The sequence below is a fragment of the Schistocerca piceifrons genome, chromosome 3, assembly GCF_021461385.2.
Source record: "Schistocerca piceifrons isolate TAMUIC-IGC-003096 chromosome 3, iqSchPice1.1, whole genome shotgun sequence".
Classification (NCBI taxonomy): domain Eukaryota; kingdom Metazoa; phylum Arthropoda; class Insecta; order Orthoptera; family Acrididae; genus Schistocerca; species Schistocerca piceifrons.
In genome coordinates, this window is record NC_060140.1 from 29,424,208 (window position 1) to 29,449,121 (window position 24,914).

The following is a 24,914-nucleotide window of genomic DNA, read 5'->3' on the forward strand; positions in this document are numbered from 1 at the left end:
AGTGAAGTCCTCACAGCCAGGGAAACCCAAGGCGCAGTGAGAGAAATCCAAAAAGAAAAACCCAAGGACCAATGAAATTGCGGTGGTACCCACACCACAGCTACCTACAAGGTCTGCAGCTGAGGATGGGGTGGAGATTTTGGCGTCTGCTGAGGACCTAGATCTCACCATACCCTCAGACACAATGGATATAGACTGCTGAGGCGATAAATCGGTGGCAGCAGGTGACTGCCTCATTGAATGTTCCACCCCTTCCCAGTCTCACGGTGTCATCCTCCAGTGGAATTGCGGCGGATTTTTCCACCGCCTGGCTGAGCTACAGCAACTGCTATCGGCATTAACCTCCAGAAAAGCTGGTTTCCAGCAATGTGGAACCCTACACTCTGTGGCTATAAGGGATATTACATGAACCGTAGCGACTATAATCGATTGTCAGGTGGTGTTTGCGTTTATGTGCTAAACTCGGTCTGTAGTGAACACGTGCCCCTTCGAATCCCTCTTGAAGCTGTGGCTGTCAGAATAAGGAAGGCGCAGGAAATAACTGTCTGCAATGTATATCTTCCTCCAGATGGTGCAGGACCCCTGAATGTATTAGCTGCACTGATTGATCAACTGCCTAAACCTTTCCTACTTCTGGGAGATTTTAATGCCCATAACCCCTTGTTGGGTGGTACCACGCTTACTGGCCGAGGCAGAGATGTCGAATCTTTACTGTCGCAATTCGACCTCTGCCTCTTAAATACTGCGGCCACCACACATTGCAGTGTGGCTCATGGTAGTTACTCGGCCATTGATTTATCAATTTGTAGCCCAGGACCCGTGGTCTAGGGGTAGCGTCTTTGATTCATAATCAAAAACGTCTTCGGTCCCGGGTTCGATCCCCGCCACAGCCTAAATTTTGATAAATAATCAGCATTGGCGGTATAAGAAATCAGCCTCATTCTGCCAACGGTGTTGTCAAAGAGGGCGGAGGAGCGGATAGAGGTTCAGGGCACTCTCTTGTCCTAGGGGTGGGAAATTGCCCTAAAGGTGGAAGAATCAGCAATGCGGATGCAGAAGGCAATGGAAACCACTGCATTAAAGACACGTAACGTGTATCCACAGGACATGTGGCCTGTAATTGAAGAAGTGTCATGATGATCTCTCCATTGGCAAAAGATTCCGGAATAGTCCCCCATTCGGATCTCCGGGAGGGGACTGCCAAGGGGGAGGTTACCATGAGAAAAATATTGAATAATCAACGAAAGGATAACGTTCTACGAGTCGAGGCGTGGAATGTCAGAAGCTTGAACGTGGTAGGGAAACTAGAAAATCTGAAAAGGGAAATACAAAGGCTCAATCTAGATATAGTAGGCGTCAGTGAAGTGAAGTGGAAAGAAGACAAGCATTTTTGGTCAGATGAGTATCGGGTAATATCAACAGCAGCAGATAATGGTATAACAGGTGTAGGATTCGTTATGAATAGGAAGGTAGGGCAGAGGGTGTGTTACTGTGACCGGGTTGTTCTAATCAGAATCGACAGCAGACCAGCACCGACAACTATAGTTCAGGTCGCAAGCTGAAGATGAACAGATAGAGAAAGTGTATGAGGATATTGAAAGGGTAATGCAGTATGTAAAGGGGGACGAAAATCTAATAGTCATGGGCGACTGGAATGCAGTTGTAGGGGAAGGAGTAGAAGAAACGGTTACAGGAGAATATGGGCTTGGGACAAGCAATGAAAGAGGAGAAAGACTAATTGAGTTCTGTAACAAGTTTCAGCTAGTAATAGCGAATACCCTGTTCAAGAATCACAAGAGGAGGAGGTATACTTGGAAAAGGCCGGGAGATACGGGAAGATTTCAATTAGAATACATCATGGTCAGACAGAGATTCCGAAATCAGATACTGGATTGTAAGGCGTACCCAGGAGCAGATATAGACTCAGATCCCAATATAGTAGTGATGAAGAGTAGGCTGAAGTTCAAGACATTAGTCAGGAAGAATCAATACGCAAAGAAGTGGGATACGGAAGTACTAAGGAATGACGAGATACGTTTGAAGTTCTCTAACGCTGTAGATACAGCAATAAGGAATTGCGCAGTAGGCAGTACAGTTGAAGAGGAATGGACATCTCTAAAAAGGGCCATCACAGAAGTTGGGAAGGAAAACGTAGGTACAAAGAAGGTGGCTGCGAAGAAACCATGGGTAACAGAAGAAATACTTCAGTTGATTGATGAAAGGAGGAAGTATAAACATGTTCCGGGAAAATCAGGAATACAGAAATACAAGTCGCTGAGGAATGAAATAAATAGGAAGTGCAGGGAAGCTAAGACGAAATGGCTGCACGAAAAATGTGAAGACATCGAAAAAGATATGATTGCCGGAAGGACAGACTCAGCATAAAGGTAAGTTAAAACAACCTTTGGTGACATTAAAAGCAACGGTGGTAACATTAAGAGTGCAACGGGAATTCCACTGTTAAATGCAGAGGAGAGAGCAGATAGGTGGAAAGAATACATTGAAAGCCTCTATGAGGGTGAAGATTTGTCTGATGTGATAGAAGAAGAAACAGGAGTCGATTTAGAAGAGATAGGGGATCCAGTATTAGAATCGGAATTTAAAAGAGCTTTGGAGGACTTACGGTCAAATAAGGCAGAAGGGATAGATAACATTACATCAAAATTTCTAAAATCATTGGGGGAAGTGGCAACAAAACGACTATTCACGTTCGTGTGTAGAATATATGAGTCTGGCGACGTACCATCTGACTTTCGGAAAAGCATCATTCACACAATTCCGAAGAGGGCAAGAGCTGACAAGTGCGAGAATTATCGCACAATCAGCTTAACAGCTCATGCATCAAAGCTGCTTACAAGAATAATATACAGAAGAATGGAAAAGAAAATTGAGAATGCGCTAGGTGACGATCAGTTTGGCTTTAGGAAAAGTAAAGGGACGAGAAAGGCAATTGTGACGTTACGGCTAATAATGGAAGCAAGGCTAAAGAAAAATCAGGACACTTTCATAGGATTTGTCGACCTGGAAAAAGCGTTCGACAATATAAAATGGTGCAAGCTGTTCGAGATTCTGAAAAAAGTATGGGTATGCTATAGGGAGAGACGGGTGATATACAATATGTACAACAACCAAGAGGGAATAATAAGAGTGGACAATCAAGAACGAAGTGCTCGTATTAAGAAGGGTGTAAGACAAGGCTGTAGCCTTTCGCCCCTACTCTTCAATCTGTACATCGAGGAAGCAATGATGGATATATAAGAAAGGTTCAGGAGTGGAATTAAAATACAAGGTGAAAGGATATCAGTAATACGATTGGCTGATGACATTGCTATCCTGAGTGAAAGTGAAGAAGAATTAAATGATCTGCTGAACGGAATGAACAGTCTAATGAGTACAGAGTATGGTTTGAGAGTAAATCGGAGAAAGACGAAGGTAATGAGAAGTAGTAGAAATGAGAACAACGAGAAACTTAACATCAGGATTGATGGTCACGAAGTCAATGAAGTTAAGGAATTCTGCTACATTGGCAGTAAAATAACCAATGACGGACGGAGCAAGGAGGACATCAAAAGCAGACTCGCTATGGCAAAGAAGGCATTCCTGGCCAAGAGAAGTCTACTAATATCACATACCGGCCTTAACTTGACGATGAAATCTCTGAGGATGTACGTCTGGAGTACAGCATTGTATGGTAGTGAAACATGGACTGTGGGAAAACCGGAACAGAAGAGAATCGAAGCATTTGAGATGTGGTGCTATAGACGAATGTTGAAAATTAGGTGGACTGATAAGGTAAGGAATGAGGAGGTTCTACGCAGAATCGGAGAGGAAAGGAATATGTGGAAAACACTGATAAGGAGAAGGGACATGATGGTAGGACATCTGCTAGGACATGAGGGAATGACTTCCATGGTACTAGAGGGAGCTGTAGAGGGCAAAAACTGTAGAGGAAGACAGAGATTGGAATACGTCAAGCAAATAATTGAGGACGTAGGTTGCAAGTGCTACTCTGAGATGAAAGATGAAGAGGTTAGCACAGGAAAGGAATTCGTGGCGGGCCGCATCAAACCAGTCAGTAGACTGATGACCAAAAAAAAAAAAAAAAAGCGCAGGACTTCTCCCATCTATCCACTGGAGAGCACATGACGACCTGTGTGCTAGTGACCACTTCCCCATCTTCCTGTAGCTGCCACAGCGTCAGGCACACGGACGCCCACCCAGATGGGCTTTGAACAAGACGAAATGGGGAACTTTTACCTCTGCTGTCACCGCTGAATCCCCCTCACACGGTAACATCGATGTGATTGTTGAGCAGGTGACTAGCACCATTGTTTCTGCGGCAGAAAACGCGAACCCTCGCTCTTTATGATGCCCGAGGTGTAAGGCAGTCTCTTAGTGGTCGCTGGAAGTCGCTGAAACAATTAAGGAGCTTTGGCGAACTCTACAGTGGCATAAACGGCACCCTTCCCTGGAGCACCTCATAGCCTTTAAACGGCTCCGTGCCCGTGTTCGCTATCCTTATCAAACAACGGAAGAAGGAGTATTGGGAGAGATACGTGTCGGCCATTGGGTGCTACACGTCACCATCCCATGTCTGGGCAAAGATCAAACCTGTTTTCGGGTACAAAGCCCCAACAGCTGTCCCCAGTGTTACCATAAATGGCGAGTTTTGTACCTACGCAAACGCAATTGCCAAACACTTCGGTCGAACCTCTGCGTCGGAGAATTCACCCCCCCCCCCCAGTCTTTTGCACACTCAGACGGCGGCTGGAAAGTCCTCTCATTCACTACACGCTGCAGTGAATCCTATAACGCCCCATTTACAGAGTGGGAGCCCCTCAGTGCCCTTGCACATTGCGCCGACACAGCTCCTGGGCCTGAACCAGATGATCAAACATCTCTCATCTGACTACAACCGACATCTTCTCGTCCTCTTCAACCGGATCTGGTGCGATGTCGTCTTTCCATCGCAATGGCGGAAGAGCACCATCATTCCGTTGCTCAAACCCGGTAAAAACCCGCTTGATGCATATAGCTATCGGCCCAAAAGCCTCACCAACGTTCTTTGTAAGCTGCTGGAACGTATGGCATGTCGGCGGTTGGGTTGGGTCCTGAAGTCACGTGGCTTGCTGGCTCCATGTCAGGGCGGCTTCCGCCAGGGTCGCTCTACCACGGATAATATTGTGTCCATCGAGTCGGCCATCCGAACACCCTTTTCCAGACGGCAACATCTGATTGACGTATTTTTTTGACCTATGTAAAGCATACGACACGACTTGGCGACATCACATCCTTGCCATAAGTGGGGTCTCCGGGGACCACTCCCGATTTTTATCCAAATCTTCCTGTCGCTCCATACTTTCCGTGTCCAAGTTGGTGACTCCCATAGTTCCATCCATATCCAGGAGAATGGAGTCCCACAGGGCTATGTATTGAGTGTCTCTCTATTTGTAGTGGCAATTAACGGTCTAGCAGGAGCTGTCGTATGCAGACGACTTGTGCATTTCGTTCTGCTGCTCCAGTACAGTTGTTGCTGAGCGGCGCCTCCAGGGAGCCATCTACAAGGCGCAGTCATGGGCTCTAGCCCACGGCTTCCAGTTTTCAGCCGCCAAGTCGTGTGTCATGCACTTCTGTCGGCGTCGTACCTTTAATCTGGAATCCACACTACCTTAATGAAGATCTACTCACTGTAGTGGACACACATCAATTCCTAGGACTGGTTTTCGACGCTCGATTGACTTGGCTCCCTCAACTTCGTCAGCTTAAGCAGTAGTGCTGGCAGCACCTCAGTGCCATCCGTTGCCTGAGCAACACCAGTTGGGGTGCAGGTCGCTCTACGCTGCTGCAGCTCTACAGAGCCCTTATGGAGGTTTTAATGTGTTGCAGAGTGTCTGGCTTTCCCTTTTTATTCTATCGGTTGGACAGCCACTGTAATCTGCTTTCATGTTTTACTCTTTTCTGTTTCTAGCGTCTCTCTGTTGTTAACTTGTCCTCTTTTGTTCCTTCTAGTGTTCGTTACCTTCCCTTCGTTCATGTGACTTTTCTTTTCTTTCCGTTTTGTGTTAGGGGTTTCGTCCGTTTTATTCTCACACTTGTGGCACTGTTTTATTAGGAACAAGGGACCAATTACCCCGTAGTTTGGTCCCTTCTCCCGCCTCTAAACCAACCAACCAATCGGTGCCTGCTTCTTTTTCATTTATTTTTTTTGTGCCAGTCACACAACAGCTCGGCCACGCTAACGGTGACCAGCGTTCGCACCCATGGCCTCCCACACCCTCAGTATTACGTCACTGGAGCCACGCCTCTAATGACCCCGCAGTCTGGCAGAACGTTAATCACTCACCTCCTCTTCCATTTCTTTTTGCTTTTTAGAAGGTGTATCACAAAAGAGCAACAAACAAATTTTCGAATATTGTGCCCACTTTCAGGAATTATAATGATACATGAAACTTGTGCCAGTACCTCGTCTCCTACCTTCCTGGGTAGCTCAGTTGGTAGAGCACTTGCCAGCGAAAGGCAAAGGTCCCGATTTCGAGTCTCGGTCCGGCACACAGTTTTAATCTGCCAGAAAGTTTCATATCAGCGCACACTCCGCTGCAGCGTCAAAATCTCATTCTGATAATGATACATATTACTCGCTGCTTCCTGTGTAAAGAAACTTCAGTGTAAAAATATTTCTGAATATCTAGATACGTAGAGACAGGCTTGTGCTGACCCTGTGAGCCTGCATAAACCGGGAGGGAGGAGCGTTGAGAAGGGTATAGCTGTCAGTCATTGTTGCAGTGTAAACCGCAGAATGTCATGCGAGGGATCTCGCGTCGTGGACTTAACCGCGCAGTTAAATGATTCACTTCTCTGCCATTTGCTCACAAGTCGCAATGTACGAGGAACAGCAGTACACGTAGTGGCATTTGCAGATCGAAAATTTCGAACGGTGCAGACAGCTGCACTCGAGCGATGCTCTGCGCGGCGCCAGAGGGTGCAGAGGAGTGCCGTGAACAGCTGCCAGCTAGCTAGCGACAGGTAGGCGGTGACTGGTGGCTGGCGGAGCACGCACTGCCGTTAGTTAGCGAGCCTGGGCTGCGAGGCGACGCGGCGCGACGCGTTTATCTCCAGCTCCAGCTCCAGGCCTAATGAGTCCCGCGGCTCCGCGCCCTCTGGCGTCACGTGGCGCACACAAAACAGAGACCGGAAGGTCGGAGGTGGCTCTGAGAGCCGACTGCCCACTCTCGTACCCACACCCTCCGTTTCACACTAAACTTCAGGACAAATGTCGCTTTCGCATGATGTGTCACCGCCAAGAAACAGAGCTCGATGAATCTTGGACTATACACAGAACGAGTTGATACATATAGTATACAGTGCATCCGAAAGAAATACGCAGTAAGACGAACAGAAAGACAATAATTACACGCAAAACAACGCGATATGCACCCAGCAAAAGAAGTTTTCCATCACCCCGTTTCCCAGAACGTCTGAAGATAGACGTAGACTGTGGATATTGTATCACAAACACAGTCCCTTTGACTGGTCACAGATGTCACTAAACCCGCCCAAAGATGTAAACAACGATGCATGAGCAGCGCCTGTTAGACGGAGCGGATCCGACATCTGGTCATTTCGTGATTCCACCAGGAAGGAGGTACACGGCTCGTGTTGTCTGTAGTGTTTCCTAAACGGTGGTTTTGCCTAGACGCTCAGTACCGCGGTTTGATCGCGTCTGCATTGTTACTTTGTGTGAGGAAGGTCTCTCAACAAGGTAAGTGTCCAGGCGTCTCTATCCAAAGCAGTGTTGTTCGGACATAGAGGAGATACAGAGAGACAGGAACCGTCGATGACATGCCTCGCTCAGGCCGCCCGAGGGCTACTACAGCAGTGGGTGACCACTACCTACGGATTCTGGCTCGGAGGAACCCTGACAGCAATGCTACCATGTTGAATAACCCGGTCTGGCTGAACGCCTTAGAAACACTGTCCGGTGAGTGGAGCAACTTGAAGATTCCCTGCTATTTTGGGGTGGCATTATGTGGGGCGAACGTACGCTGCTGGTAGTCATGGAATGTGCCCTAACAGATGTACGATACGTGAATGCCTTCCTCCGAATGATAGTGCAACCATATAGGCAGCATGTTGGCGATGCATTCGTCTTCATGGACGACAGTTCCCACCACCATCGTGCATATCTTGAGAATGCCTTCCTTCAGGATGATGACATCGCTCGACTAGAGTGGCCAGCATGTTCTCCAAACGTGAACCTTATTGAACATGCCTGGGATGGACTGAAAAGGGCTGTTTATGGACGACGTGATCCACCAACCACTGAGGGATCTACGCCGAATCGCCGTTGAGGAGTGGGACAGTCTGGACCAACAGTGCCTTGATGAACTTGTGGATAGTATACCACGACGAATACAGGCATGCTTCAATGCAAGAGGACGTGCTACTAGGTATTAGAAATCTGGACCACCACCTCTGTAGGTCTCGCTGTGTGGTGGCACAACATGAAATGTGTGACGTTCGTGAGCAATAAAAAGGGTGGAAATGATGTTTATGTTGATCTCTATCCCAGTTTTCTGTAAACGTTCCGGAACTCTCGGAATCGAGGTGATGCAAAACTTTTTTTGATGTATGTTCGATGGTCCCATTGGCATTGCAGAAGATGGGACATGATCCTTGATAGGTTGTCATTACCCAGACAGAAGTGCGCGGTGGTCGTATACTGCGCACACGGTCGGTAACGAGTTGTTGTGGTAGGACCTATCATTCCTCCACCGGCGTGGTTGACAACTGTTGCATAGTTGTTGGAGCAACTGGACTTGCTGCAGTACCTCTCGCCAACGCATACCACACATACTCAATGGGATTTGAGTAGGGGCAGCTGACGTACCAGTCGATTCGCCGAATATTCTCTCGTTCCAAGAGCTCGTGCAGCTGCACTGTTCGATGCGGTCGAGCGTTGTTTTTCACATACATGAAGTCAGGGCCCAATGCACCCTGCAAAGACGCACGTTGGAAAGGAGTACAGTCACATAATATACACCACACAATGTGACGTGTTAAAAAATTTGGAGGTCATTGCCCCCGTGCAATATGAACCATCCCCCCTCCCCACCCCCCCACACACCATAACAGCTGGACAACATTCCCAGCTACATTGGATGCTTCCACCTCTCGCCGTGTGAAAGTACGTCCACATCAGACTGAATCAAGTTTGGTCTGACAAGATCATGTGAGTCCTTTCTCCTCTGGTCCACTCCCTATATCCTTGACACTACCACAAATCTTTGCACATGGTACACTCAAGAGTCGACAGTATGGTACAACTGCACTGCCTCCCCGTCTGCGTATTTACGGGAGTGCACCAGGCCCTGACCTCATTTTTATAGATGGAAATCCGAGACAGTATCAACCTGCACAGATGGAGGAGTTTTTGCAACGAAAGGATATTCGGTGAATTAACTGGTTTACCCGGTAGTCCGAGTTAAACGGTGTCGAACACGTGTGGGATGCTTTGAGCAGAGTTACTGCAAAAGGTCCCTACGCACCGGCGACCAGCCAGTAGTTGTCAACAGCGCTGGTGTAGAAACGGAACGCCCCGACACAACTACTCCTCACTAACACTGGTGCCGGCGTGGAAGCACTTTCCATGGCATTCACTGTCCTCCATGGTGCTCACACACGCTATTAAGAACAATGTCATGCATTTTAATGTCCAGGAGAACGTCATAAATTGCGGTGACTTCAGTGCAGTTATTATCCGTCATAAAAGTCTCATTTATGTTCGTCTTATTGCATCCCTCTGTCAATTACCTTCTGTACTAGACTGTAGCAATTCTTTCTATGTATGGTCCAAGTTTCATCGAGCTATATTACGTGGAAGTACACACAACATCCAAAAATCACTTTCGTCCTGGAGGCCTGAATATGAGTGAATTGAAGATAAGGCAAGATGTCCGTCTCACGTTCGCTACGCAGCTTGTGTATCGAGCGAGTCGACAGAGGTGGTGCTTTAGTGGGACGCTGCACTCGTATTCCATCCACATAATCAGGTTTTCCGAGATTTCCATAAATCACTCAAGGGGAATGAGGGAATGCCTGGATTGTTCCTCTGGAAGGGCACACCGGTTTCCCTCGCACATGCATCACTGATTCGAGATTATGCTTCGTCTCGAATGACCTCGTCGCGATAGGATCTGTAAGCCGTAATCTGACTTTCGTCCTGCTCTTTGCATTTACCGACCTGTAGGCATGACGCGGTATACGAATTTACCGTCGTACAATGTCTCCAGTATCCATCTGTAACGGTTGCTAGAGTATGTATTTTTTTAAGTCGAGCATCCGGCGTTTTCAGAGGGAAAGCAGCGCTCCTGGAAGGGGCAGTACGGCTTCAGGTGACGCCTCTCGTGTTAAACACAGGCCAATTTTTTCGCGTACGACACCTTGCACACAGTAGATGACTTGTCAACAGAAGGTATTCGATACTGTAGAACGATGATTAATAACCAAGAGGCAATTGTGTCGATTATTTTCATTGCTGCCTTAGTAATTATAAGGAATTTTGTTTAGTGTTACAATGGGCGGCGAACATCGAAGACAGACGAAGGGAACATTGGGTGAAACGTTCGGGAATATCATAAGTTCGCTGATTCCCTCAGTGTACATAAGTTATCAGATAGGATAAGCAGTACCATAAAAAGTTCGCTGGTGAGGTGGTTATTTATAAGAAAATATCGTAAATGGATGATCGCACTTAAAACTCTTGTGAGATCCGACAAAATTCACTGTTCTTGTAGTGAATACCGTGGCTTTCTACCTGGGAGGTGATTAGAGAGGGAAATCACTACTGTATGTTCGCTCTCAGTTTCCGATTCTGAGCGCTCCTGAAGCTGCTAACGTCCTTGGCTCACGGGGTACTCGCGTAGTAGGGACCTGATATTCAAATCCCCTTAAAATTGGAATGATCTATTAGTCTGATGGCAGTACATAAAATGATATGACTTCATGTAATTGTATCTGTCGGTCCTCTTAAATATTTTTTCACATGAAAGTAAATATGTTGCGCAATAAATTATTCTTCAACCAATGATAACAGTAGTTTACTGTCACACATTTATGTCCAAACTACCGATCGTGGCATGGATAAAGACTACAATTTAGTTCCACTACATTCTTCTGACAGATATTACACGCGACGGCCGCATAATTTTTCACTGTCATTGAATGTTCAAATTCACCGGTGAACAGTGACACACACACACACACACACACACACACACACACACACACACACACACACACACACACACACACACAAATTACCTAATTCCCGTAAAATCCGGGGGGGGGGGGGGGGCGCGATAAGTTCTGATGACACGTACGTTCAATCATATTGCAGATCTGATTTATTTATTGTTTACGAAACTAGAGCATATGCTTGCGTAGACGAGTCCTTTATTCTTTTAGATTCCAGTTCAATCTCGTACATACTCAACAAACTGGCAAAGAAACATCGTAAAAGTGCTTTGTTTGTAGGATGCGAGGAATTCATGCTTGTTTAACATATACGTGTACGTAGGCAAAGGCAGTGACTGAGTTGTCATTGTCGAGGAAAAAAGAAAGAAAACTAAGAAAGTCATCTCAAACGGCAGCATGCTTATCGAAATATATGTACAATACAATTAGAAATTTTGCAAAAACAGACATAATGTCTGATAGGATAACAGCAATCAGTGATTGTACAATGTTACTTATAATCCGTCTTGATTGCAAAATTTTTGTTGATATGACCGGTTTCATCTTCAGATCTGTAACGATAATTGTACGAATTTATTATTTCACAAAAGCAAATCTTTTTCATCCTATCTAATCAACATCAAATGTACCAGAACGTACCTGATATTTCGGTTAGATGAGTAACCCGTCAAATCCAGCAAGTTTCACACGCTGCGTCACATAAAATTGGTTGGCAGAATGCACGTCATTCATGTGTAATACTATATATATAATAATAATAATAATAATAATATAATATATACTATATATATATAATACTATTACGACATGTGGTGTCTGGTACATTTGTTACATTGTATATGCACATACTGTATTCAGTAGATTTTTGAGATTAACTTTTATCCCTCAAAATACTTAATTAACATCTATAGATGTCAAGGTTAAAATCTGTACCAATCAAAATTAAAAAACACGGTAAAATCATCATTTCTATACGATCTAAAAACAAAGGGCTATTTCTATATCTATGGCGCTGGTGTAGACTTGTTTTCCTCCGTGGTCTGCTTCCGTGGTTCCCGCCATTTCGGTGTTGTGCCGCGGTCCGCTCAGTCGTGTGACGTCCATCGCCGCGGGCAAGAGGGCCGCACAGGAGGGCCCCGTCAACGACGCCAGGCGTTGCACGCGTCTTCCGGCTTCTCCATCACGCACCATCTCTCATCCCTCGGCCTGGATCTCCACACGCAACAGTCATCATCTTAGTAAGTCGTCATAAATACTAAAATAGGCGTTATGATTGAACTCGCTTTGCTCGTTGAGGATTAAATCCGGATCTTTCTTTTTCTGGATGTATATTTCAATTTCGGCCAAAATGTTACGAAACCGTCCCTTATGATCTCTACGCAGGATGTCTAAATTTTGTTCAGTGTTTGTGACTGAGTGCTTTGAGGCAGCCATATGCGACCCAAACGTTGTTTTGTTTTGAGAGTAGGTGTGCTCCCTGAACCTGCTCTCAAAGTTCCTTCCAGTCTGCCCTATATACTGTTTACAGCAGTCATCACATTTGATCTTATATACACCGGAATCCTGAAATTTATTCCTACTATTACATATTTTGTGCCGGAGCTTCAATTTTAGCGTGTTACTTGTTCGGAACCCTATTTTAACGTCGCATTTACTAAAGTATCTTTCAATCTTATCTGTAATTCTTCCACCGTAAGTGAGAACCACATATTTTTTCTTGTTGTTCCTCTTAACTGCGACTTGATTTCCTTCTGTTTGTTTCATTTGCCTCTTCTTTATCTTCTTGTAAATGTTCGTCACCTGCTTACACGTATATCCGTTCGCTACGGTCACTCGTTATAAAACACTTAGCTCCTTTTCTACTTCCTGTTGGCTCACTGGCAATCTTAGTAGCCTGTATACCATCGAAGTAAAATATGCCCATTTGTATCGCGGTGGGTGACAAGAGCGCTCATTGATAAATAAATCTGTACACGTAGGTTTCCTGAATATGCTAAATTCATGCTTCCCATCTTTCTATATTAGTGTTAAATCTATCTCTACGGTTGTCTTCAAATTCTATAGTGAATCTAACTTTTGGGTGTTGAGAGCTCATTTTTTGTGCTACGTTTTCGATATCATTATGTCGTCAACATATCTCCTGTAAAATACAATTTTCTCAGCGATATCAGGATTTTGAAAAAAGAATTCGTTTTCCAAGTGATTTACAAAGTTGTCAGCCAGCGTCCCAGCTAAACTGTTCCCCATTGCCAACCCGTCTTTCTGTTGATAAATTTTGAGATTGCAAGTAAAAAGTAACTGAACGACAAGACTTGTTCCAACATTTCCACTAATTCAATCAATTCCCTCCATGCGAATTTACCATGAGTGAGGAGATTGTTCTTAATGATCTCAATCGTTTCTTTTACGGTAATGTTTGTATACATATTGGTGATATTCAATGAAGCTAGTGACGCATCCTGAGGTATAACTATGTATTTAATCTACTCGGCGAATTCGTAGCTGTTCCTAATGTTAAAATTCCGACGATACGTATATGCCGCCTTCAATCTGTTGTTTAGCTATTTATTTAATTTATAGCTTGGCCTACTGGTATTATTGGCGATTGGGCGAATCGGTTTTTCAACCTTGGGAGCTTTATTTGTGACCGTAATTCGGGGATTCGCGGATTCATTACCTTCAATTTAAACTTTTCCTCCACCGTGAAGAGAGACGCACTGATATCTATTTGTTTCCTTATGTCTGTCTGAAATTTCCTGGCTGGATCCTTCTTTACCTCTACCATTCCGTCCTCCATAAAGAACTTTTCGGTTTTCTCTATATACTCTGTATCGTGTATTAAAATCATAGTGCCGCCCTTATCTGCCTTTGTGACGATAGCTTTATGTGATTCTAACTTCTTATTCAAGCCCTTAAGAGTTAGTAGTTCGTTTCTGTTCATGTAAGCAGAATGCATTTCATTTATAATCGACTTCTTTATTTTAACTGCCGTGTTGGTATGTGCGTATCTGTTCATATTTGCGATATCACCTGCAACTTTCACTTCTGCGAAAGTCTTTTTTTATTGTATTTGAGTTAATTGCGGGATTTAGGTTATAATGCAGCCCTTTATTTAATAGGTTCTGCTCATCCTTTAAGTTCACGACCCTCTCATAAAAGGTATGCCACATTTACGCGCCGTTTCGTTATCAATATTAAAATTTACACCTAGGTTAAATAGCTTCTTCTGATGTCTGTTTAGAGTTAATTCTCGCTCCCTATCAATTCTGTTTTCAATCTCTTCGAATATGTGTGTGAACTGTAATGGAGATAAAATGTTACCTAGAATCAAGTGAAAATTAAAAGCTTCTCTATTTAACTTGTCTTTCATTTTATATGCTTCCCGAATTTGAGTATTAACCTATAATACTTCACATTTACGTTTTACTATTTACGAGGGCTATCCACAAAGTACATTACGTTTTGGAATTAAAAATAAATAAAGTATTGGAAATTTTTTTATTATATGCAGGGGAAAGCCACACTTAAATACTACTTTTCTACATAGTTGCCATATAAATTAAGGTCCATCGTAGCGATGGACGAGCTTGGAAATTCCTTCGTCGTAAAATTCGGCCACCTGCGCCTTCAACCACGTGGTTACCTCTTCTTGAAGCTGTGCGACGTCATCAAAACGCTGCATAGCCAACCACTTCTTCATTGCTGGGAATAAGTGGAAGTCGCTCGGTGCCAGGTCGGGACTGTACGGCGGATGAGAAAACAACTCCCACTTAAAAGATTCGAGAACTTCACGAGTGGCATTTGCCGTGTGGGCCCGGTCGTTGTCGTGAATCAGCAAGATCTTTGAGCCCAACTTTCTCCTGCGCCTGTTTTGTATTGCTCTTCTGAGGTGGTGCAGAGTTTGGCAATACCTTTGAGAGTTCATTGTAGTGCCTCTTTCCAGGAAATCCACAAAAATCGTATTTCTACCGGATTACTGATTAACCACGTGGTTGAAGGCGCAGGCGGCCGAATTTTACGACGAAGGAATTTCCAAGCTCGTCCATCGCTACGATAAGTACCTTAATTTAAATGGCAACTATGTAGAAAAGTAGTATTTAAGTGTGGCTTTCATCTGTATATAATAAAAAAAATTTCCAATACTTTATTTATTTTTAATTCCAAAACGTAATGTACTTTGTGGATAGCCCTCGTATGTTACGTTTGACATATTCTTGATTTTTACTTTTGCGTAATTAGGAGTAATACCTGTGTCTAAGCCGGCCGGAGTAGCCGAGTGGTTCTAGGCGCTACAGTCTGGAACCACGCGACCGCTACGGTCGCAGGTTCGGATTCTGCCCCGGACAAAGATGTGTGTGATGTCCCTAGGTTAGTTAGGTTTAAGTAGTTCTATGTTCTAGGGGACTGATGACCTGAGCAGTTAAGTCCCATAGTGCTCAGAGCCATTTGAACCATTTGAACAAAATGTGTTTTGTGTCAACTAGTTCCGGTGATTGTGATTGGATGTTAGAAACGGCTCATGAAGTTATTTGAACCCGTGATTCTCTGACTAGAGTTCAAACGAATTTTAGTTAGCATCATGTTTCTGTTATGTTTTCCAGTTGTTTGTAGGTTCATACAGTTACAGACTCCTTTCGGTTTTATTACAAAGTTTTTGTGATTCCATTCTCCTTCATTTTGTATATAATGTTTGTAATGAAGTGCATGTGATCTGGGTTTGTATTTTGCTTGGCTATTATTCACACAAAAGATTCGCATGGTCGTCCTATTTTCACTTTCACGTAAGAGTCGCATGTTCCTATTTCGTCGAATGTCAGTAAATTATATCTAAATTTACGTATTTTTGCATTATGTAATATAAATATAGTAAAAGAGAAATCATGAAAGTTAACGATTGAAACAACAAATGAAATCCCCAAGAATTTTGCTGTCTGAGAGAGGTGGACGTTCCCTGTAACGAAAGTATCGTATACGTTCCCAGACGAGGGGTAATGCAGTTGCCAGTAAAGTCATGGCGAATAATATCGTATGTAACTGTGGTTATGTAATGGTGTCGATTCCACTTGTCTCGTAATGTTCGTCGATACTGAAGTGCTCTCAGCTGTAGATACGAGGCTAAATAAACGGTGTGATACACAAGATAAAGCATTTTGCCCAGCGACCAATCTCAAGGGAATTCTGAATATTTTGGTATGAGGAAACCACGGTCTCCGGTGGGTCATTACACAGGCCCTGCACTTAGTTTGGATACTTGCCGGAATCAACTTTGTATCTGTATTGTCCTGAAAGTAGTGCAGTGTGTGTCTGTTGATTCTGTTCGCTGACAGTGTGCGCTGTATACACTTAGCTCTTCTCCTCAAAGCTTGCATCGCTACTGCTCGGATCTGTCTTGGGTTTGTTTTTCCGGCAGTGTTAGCTGTGCGTTAAAAATGATACACAGCTGCACGGATATGTTTGCTGCTAAAGATTTGTCCGATTTGCAAGTCGTATACAGGTTCACCCAATTCAGTGGAAGAGCGTCGCAACAAAGTTATGGCAAGCTGTTGCCTCAGCGACGGAAACAGCGTCGCAGTGCGGTGTTTTGTCTGATGGCTGCTGCATTACCCTGTGTTGTGTGCTGTCAATTTTGGTTATCGCATGTTACAGCCTTGTTCATTTCTCAGGAACGAGAGTGACTTAGGTAAGGACGCGAATAACTCATTATCACGTGATCTACTCCGTAACGAGTCACATGAGACTGAGTCCCTTACACCAAAATACTCGCAAGGTACCCCATGAACAACCTCTGACACTTTCTTGGTGGAGTTGTCGTTCACCCTATACATAAAGTGTTCTGTATTCGGTGTAGAAGAATAGCCGCTCGTTTAAAAATCATTATCGTAAGTGGATTGAAAGTCACGGAACCGTGAGACGACCGAAGTCTGAAGCTTAATCGGAAAGTATCTAGAGGTATGTGAAATAACGTAGATCGCCATGTTCCGTTCGCCAGACGGGGAGGTCAAGTAAATGAGTCATAAGTGGACAGTGTATTAAAGAACGATAGAAGCAGCATGTCGTTTTTGTACAGTTATGTCATCCAAGAAACAGAGAAAGAATACTACCGGCGCCGTTGCTAGTTCATATACTCTCATGAGACAAATATTATGACCACATCTGGAACGCAGTTCAGGAGTGATCCTGCGTGCCATGGATTCGACAAGTATTTCAAAGGTTTCCAGAGGTTCGTGGCACCAGATACCTATGCAAACGTCACACACCTCCAGTAATTTACGGGTGGTTGGTTTGTAGGTGCGGAGATGTCTCCAGACAGCGTCCCAGCTGGGTTTCATCGGATTCAGATAAGCCGAATTTGATGGCCAAAACGTCAGCGCGAGTTACCCACCATGCACTTCAAACCATCGCAGCACGGTTCTGGCCTTGTGCCATGCACAGTTATCCTGCTGGAAGACGCTACCGCTGTTGGGGAAGACAACCGCATCACTGGTTACAGGCTATCCTACGTGGTCCACAGCTGTCAGATTACTGCCGCAGGTCCCGAGAAAGACCGGGTGAATGTCCTCCCATAACGTCATACTGCTCCACCGGTCTGCGTGCTTGGCGCGCTGCATATTTCGAGCTGCCGTTTGCCCGAATTACAGCGTATCTGTACACGACCATCGACCTGCTTCAGCAATAAATGGGATTCATCTGACCAGGCGACACGATTCCACCGAATCGAGGTCCCAGTCTCGATGATCCCGTGCCATTGTCGTGCTAGTGGTAAGTCCCTATGGGACCAAACTGCAGAGGTTATCAGTCCCTACGCTTACGCACTACTTAATCTAACTTTAACTTACGCTAAGGACAGCACACACCCCCATGCCCGAGGGAGGACTCGAACATTCGACGGGGAGAGCCACGCGAAAAGTGGGAAGGCGCCTCAGTCTGCTCGGCGGTGCCCACTGTAACCAAGCTGATATGGTGCTGAGTCAAAATGGTAACACCTGGGGATCCTCAGCAGCAGAAAACCAGGTTCAGCACTGTGCGCGGTACGGCGTGCTTCAAAACACCTGTGCCTGCGCCAGCACTGTATACTCTCACCAGGTCTGTTACAGATAGCCTCCTATCCTGCTTTAGAAAGCTGGCAGGCCTCCGATCCCTGTGTTCTCGCCCCCTACTCGTGGTTCCAGCATTCTTCAATCATTTTCCACAACTGCTCACGACAGTCGCGAGAAAACAGCCGACCAGTTTCACCGTTTTCCAGGTGCTCGCTCCCAGGCACTGGGCCACAACAATCTGGATTCTGTCAAAGTCCTTAAGGGGGGGGGGGGGGGAGGAGGACTTCAAACGGGCCGACTTGGAGCAGGAGAGGCATCACAGGACATTTTAATTTCCAGTCCCTATAATTTTACAAATCGATTCATAAAACTTTGTCAGCAACACCAGGAAGGATTCAGGATTCTCTCATTGCAGAGGAAGTTCGAAAACATAACATAATAATTTTTTTTATGTGTGAAATTTCATCATTTTTTCACTTACTAATGGCTGCGTTTGTTCGTATAGGTACACTTTTCTTCATAAGTTAGAGAGATTCTTCGACGAATTTTGCACAGCGTACATACCATACCCTCAGGTGTATGAAACACTAGAATTTATTTAATTTATGAAAAAACGAATGAACTATTATATTTTAAACTTCATGTTTAGAAAAACACAAAATTTATAGTTAATTATCTCAATTTTTATCACAGTTTTTAATAGATTTGGAAAATTCTAGAGTTTCATACAACTTTAAGTATGGTTTGCATGCTGTGTAAAATTCATCGAAGAATCTCTCTTAGTTATGAATGAAAGTGTACCTACATCAACAAATACTGCCATTAGTAAGTGAAAAAATGATGAAATTTCGCATGTAAGAAAAAAACCTTTCGTTATGTTTTCGAACTTTCACTCCTATGAGTGTGAATTCTGAATCCTTCCTGGTCATGCTGACAAAGTTTTATGAATTTATTTGTAAAAGTATAGACAGTGAAAATTGAAATGTCCTGTGGTGCATCTCGTGCTCCAAGTCGGCCCGTTTGACTTCCTACTCCCGTTAAGTCGACGCGGTTTCCGCATTTTCGCCGCTTATCGTCGCTAGAATGATTCCCCTTTCGTCTCTGCTCCGCTCATATACTTCCCTTACCGTCTCACGTACCCTCTGCACCAAAAGGCAGCGTACAACCTCGCAGTAGGCAGTGGTCGTGACGTTTAGGCTCACCAATGTAACTAGCTGTCGTTAGAAAGGCAAAGTCCTTGATCAACGAATACCCCTCTGGAGATTGGCCTCCCAGCGACGGATTTGCGGGCACTATTACGCCGCAAAGTTTTCGATTTCTGGGACACTGAATGGCGCAACCTGCCCGTGCCAAACAAAGTCCGTCGTTTCAAGGAGACGACGACTGTCTGGCGGTCATCCATACGAGCCACCCGTAGGGACTCAGTCGTCCTTTGTCGGCTCCGCCTTGGCCACACCCGGCTGACGCACAGTTATTTACTGTGTCGTGAGGATCAACCTCTTTGTCGTTGTGGGGCGCCCTTGACGGTGGTCCATATTCTGTTGGAGTGCGGCCTTTTAACTGTGCTCAGGCAGACTTTTGCGCTGCCTAATACGCTCCCTGCACTTTTAACTGACGACTCTGCCATAGCGGACTTAGTTTTGTGTTTTATTCGGGCAGGGGGATTTTATCGCTTAATGTAAATGTGTGTTTTTTGTGTTGATTCTGGCCTATGGCCTACGATTTTAGTCTGCTTTTTTAATGCGTTTCTCGGTGGTTGACTTTTCCGTTTTTTCTCTATGGTCGGCCAACCACCGTCACACTCGGTGTGATTTTAACTTGTTTTGTCTGTTCTTTGTCGGAGTATTTCTTGTCCTGTGTCGTCTCGCGTCTTTCCTGTTGTTCGTTTTTTATTCTCTTTGGGTGGTTTTAATTTTTTTTTTTGAAATAGGGACCGATGACCGTTGCAGTCTGGTCCCTTTAATCCCCACAAACCAATCAACCAACGAATACTCACGATGGGATGGGGGAAAAGTGAGCATAGCTGTAATATGCTTTACTTGCTAAGTTTACTCGTAGTCACTTCAAAAATGGCTCTGAGCACTACGGGACTTAACATCTGAAGTCATCAGTCCCCTAGTCTTAGAACTACCTAAACCTAACTAATCTATGGACATCACACACACTTCCATGCCCGAGGCAGGATTCGAACCTGCAACCGTAGCAGGAGCGCGGTTCCGGACTGAAGCGCCTAGAACCACTCGGCCACAGCGGCCGGCCAAAGTGAGCGAAACATGGTGATTAGGGAATAATGAGAAATACAATTAATTAAATGGAGGAGTAGCTACAAAATGAGTTTCCATTTGGTGTAGGGACTGTCACAGTGGCAATGTCAAAGCTGTTTCACAGTCGCGCAGAATTTCTTCCGCGTCTGCCTCCATTGTAATTCAAATGCAGGCGCGGCGAGCCAGAAATTCCCTCCATTCACGCGGCCGAAATTTCGCGTTCCCGCCCCCCACCCCCCCGCTCCTTCTCACTGCCCCTCCCGCCGCAGACGCGTCCACCTAATAAAAGGCTCGCGGCTGTGACCGCCTGCCGGCTGCTGGCTGAGGCGGCGTCGGCCGGTATTTCATCAATGCGGGCCTCGCCACGCAGGAAGCGACCACCTGTTCTCACAGCCCCGGCCGGTTCACGTGTAATTAGTTTCCGAAGCAAAACTGTGAACTGGATGCTTGGGTATCGTGCAACGGCGAAATGTATTTGACAGGAGATTGTATCGGACAAGAACTGTTACTGAACTCTCTCACTAGTGACGTAAATTGCCGGGCCAGTGCAGTATCAACTATGGAGGATTAGCGCTACTCAGTGCGTTTCAGAATGAAACGTTACCCGATCCTAGCACATTTTTCGGTGCACCAATGTAACTTCGTACTGTTTTGTTTTATTTACTAGCAATTAATATTGCACAATGGAAGCATTGTAACCAGCCCGGAAAATATTTCGTGCATCTGCTTTTCGTGCCCCCCCCCCCCCCCCCCCCCCTCTCCTTCGAGCTTTCATCATAGCCAGTTGGGTTGCCTATCTTAAAGTGCACGAAATATTTTACTTCTCACTTCTGTTTTGCCCACTCCATATTTTAGGGATATCTGATGCTGTTCTCTGTAGTGTAGGCAGTGATGGCAATGTTTGGCCCAAATAGTAATAACGGGAGGGATACACTATCACAGCAATACCAACCGGTTGTATCGAACAGAACAGTTTCGATTGGTACCACAAAAAAAGATAGCAATAAAACATATTTTATGGCTTTTCTCATCAGGAATTAAATATGTAGGACTCTGTACATAAATGAGATCAAACTAATCTGACGAAATCGATACAAAAAGTCAGAGACATTGAAATGACAATCGCGAAACGAGTCAGAAATGGTTCGAAGAGTTACATTAGGTGATAGAACTTAAGGGTAATTAGAACGCCCTATCCCGACAATGTTAAATTTAGTTAGTTGGCTTCCCTGTATTTCAGGACCCACTGTAGCCATTGACATGACACTTTTACAGGACATTAAACTGTATGTTCTGGGACTACTGAACTACAGTAGTTGCGGTTCAGCCACTGTTTTCAGAAATTAAATTGTTTAGCTACACGGTTAAAATTTTGTGTACGTTTGTACGTTATCCTAAGTAATTTTAATTATACATAACATTATGTTCTTCTTTTAGTTCAGTAGACTCTGGATATATATGTTATTCCTCCCTAAAAATGTGTATACTTAACTTTAAGTGGTTTCTGGGATTTAGGGAAAACTGCAACAGAAAATGTAAATTTTCAGGAACGCTTCTAAAGTTTCAAAAGACTGTAACTCAATATTATTATTATTATTATTCGTTACAGTCAACTTTGGACTACGCTAAGCATCAGTCATTTCTTGTGCTTTTCCTTGCGTTCTTCCCAGTACTTCTTCATTTTTTCTGAGTGGGCTTCTTTACGTTCTTGCGACCAGGTTGTTCCCGTCTTCTTTGATTGCGTTCGGTCTTTGAATCCCTGTATTTTGTTGATGGCATTCCTATATTCCATTCTGTTGTAAACTGTCTCTGGTATAATGTTCATTTCTGCAATGTCTTCTTTTACTTCTTTCAGCCAGTTAATTTGTGTCAATATGTAGTATTTTTTTTTATTTTTAGTCACTCAGAAGCACCCTGCACCATGCTGTGTATCATCCTCTTGATATTCTTCCAAGTTTCTTCTTCTTTTCTTCTTTCTGGACTCCGTAGTGACCAACTGTGCTTCATACTCTGCTTTATCAATGCGAACCTCGTCCATCCGTTCAAGGTCTCTGATGCAGTTCGCTCCAGGATTAATTCCCATATGCTGTAGCACTTCCACCGTACCAATATTCCCATCATTAAAAGCAATAACAGCATCACTGACCCCTCACTTTAGTGTCTTCATTCCAACAAAATCATTTCTTGGTGAGTCCGTATAAAATTATTGAACGACTCATTAGGGTTTTCAGTCTGACCTTGCAGACACTTCTTCAGTAATTCAGGATTTGCCAGATGTCTGTAAATAGGTTTTATGATATCCATGACTGCTGCTGGGATGGAATGTTTATGGCTGTATGAACTGTTTGAGTGCTGAGCATTGCGGTAATTGCACCTTGAAACAGGTCCAGCTGGGCGAAGGTGGTGTACTGGTTTTTCATCAGTTGACAGTCTGTGGCAGAAGGTAGTCCATACTGCCTGCTTCATTTTCAACAAATCCCCAGGATTATTTCTAACGGCCATCCCATAATACTGCTGTAGATCATCAGTCATTTTGTCTGTCAATCTGCCTCTTATGGTTGTACCATCAGAAAGTTTCTTGTCTCTCAGACTTTGTTTCAACTTCCTCAACCTGGGCCGGTAGGAGTGGCCGAGCGGTTCTAGGCGCTACAGTCTGGAACCGCGCGACCGGTACGGTCGCACGTTCGAATCCTGCCTCGGGCATGGATGTGTTTGATGTCCTTAGGTTAGTTAGGTTTAAGTAGTTTTAAGTTCTAGGGGACTGATGACCTCAGAAGTTAAGTCCCATAGTGCTCAGAGCCATTTGAACCATATGAACCTCAATCTGGTGCCCATCTTCACGTAAAAAACACGTAATTTAACCTTCATGACACAGCAATCTACAGCCTTCTGTATAAAAAATTACCAATTTTATTAGATCTTGAAACAATGCATGTAAAAATTTTAATATTTTCAACCCTTGTAGATTATATTAAAGAAAAAAAAACTTCCCGTATGAGTTTATAAGTGTGAAACGTCCCCTTAGAAAAATTATAAATGACTCTGCTTAAACTGACACATAATATTTTTAGCGCAACGGAATCTGAATTTCAATAATCCCTACAAAAGAATGGCCGTGACCAACAATTTTACCTATACCTTTCATGAATAACTTCCCTCACAAAAATCTTCGTTACTCGAACTACTGCAATACAGCGGGCGCCACTACTGCCAGCTAAATAAAAGATTCAAACTACTGAAGGCACTAACTACTGTAGGCATAGTTAGCAAATGAAAGATTTTGATAGAGAACAAGCAATTTATTTACCTTAATAGTGTTCAAAAGCCTATATAATCAGTTCATGACATTCACTCTTACAAATTTACCGTCTCTGATAGACACACGTCCAGATCATCCGCTCTCAAAACTCCGTCTCCCTCCCCACATCCACCACTGTTGGCGGCTCACCTCCAACTGCGCAACGCTACGCGCTGTTAACATCCAACTGCCCAACACTTAAATAGAGAATATTTCAACAATGCCAACCAGCCACAGAATGCACACAGAACAGTCAGTGATTTTCATACAGAGCGCTAAGTGGCGTTACCAACCCAAAAACCTAAGCAGCCTGCTTACGAGTGATATGTACGGAAAAAACTGACAGATTCGTTGACAAAACGGGTGAGCTGATGGACAAGTTCAAATACTCTAAGCCATATGTCACACTATTAGAAGTACGTATGCACTTCGGAATGTAAAAGACACGTGCCGTCCCACACTAAGTCCACTGTGCACCAAGAGTGGCGCATTGGCAGAAGAGAGTAAGAGTTCCGGAAATCCTGCACACACGCACAGTTCTGCTGCGGTACGGACAACAGGTGAAGCGCAGTGTGCGGCTAAAACGGTGCAGTAACTGGAAACGTACGCCAGAGTTAAAGAACGCGGGTCAGTACGATTACTGTGAGAAAATGTCTAGAACGACAGTGTGAATCCCAGGTCGTTTCCTCTGTTGAACGATGTCATTTGATATACTACCCCGTGGCCTCTGATTTCGGCGACTGTCATTTTGACCTTCGTGTGAGTAATTAAAAGAAGATTCGCAATACCATTTTCGTCTGTCAAACAGTTTTGGAAAAAGGCATTAGTACCGGGTGATCAAAAAGTCAGTATAAATTTGAAAACTTAATAAACCACGGAATAATTTAAAAATTGACACACATGCTTGGAATGACATGGGGTTTTATTAGAACCAAAAAAAGACAAGTTCACAAAATGTCCGAAAGATGGCGCTGGACGCAAAACTGCTACCGTGACGGGTGAGAGGTACACCGATATGTTACAGAATGGCATCATCCCCAGCCTGGCTGATAAACACCTGTT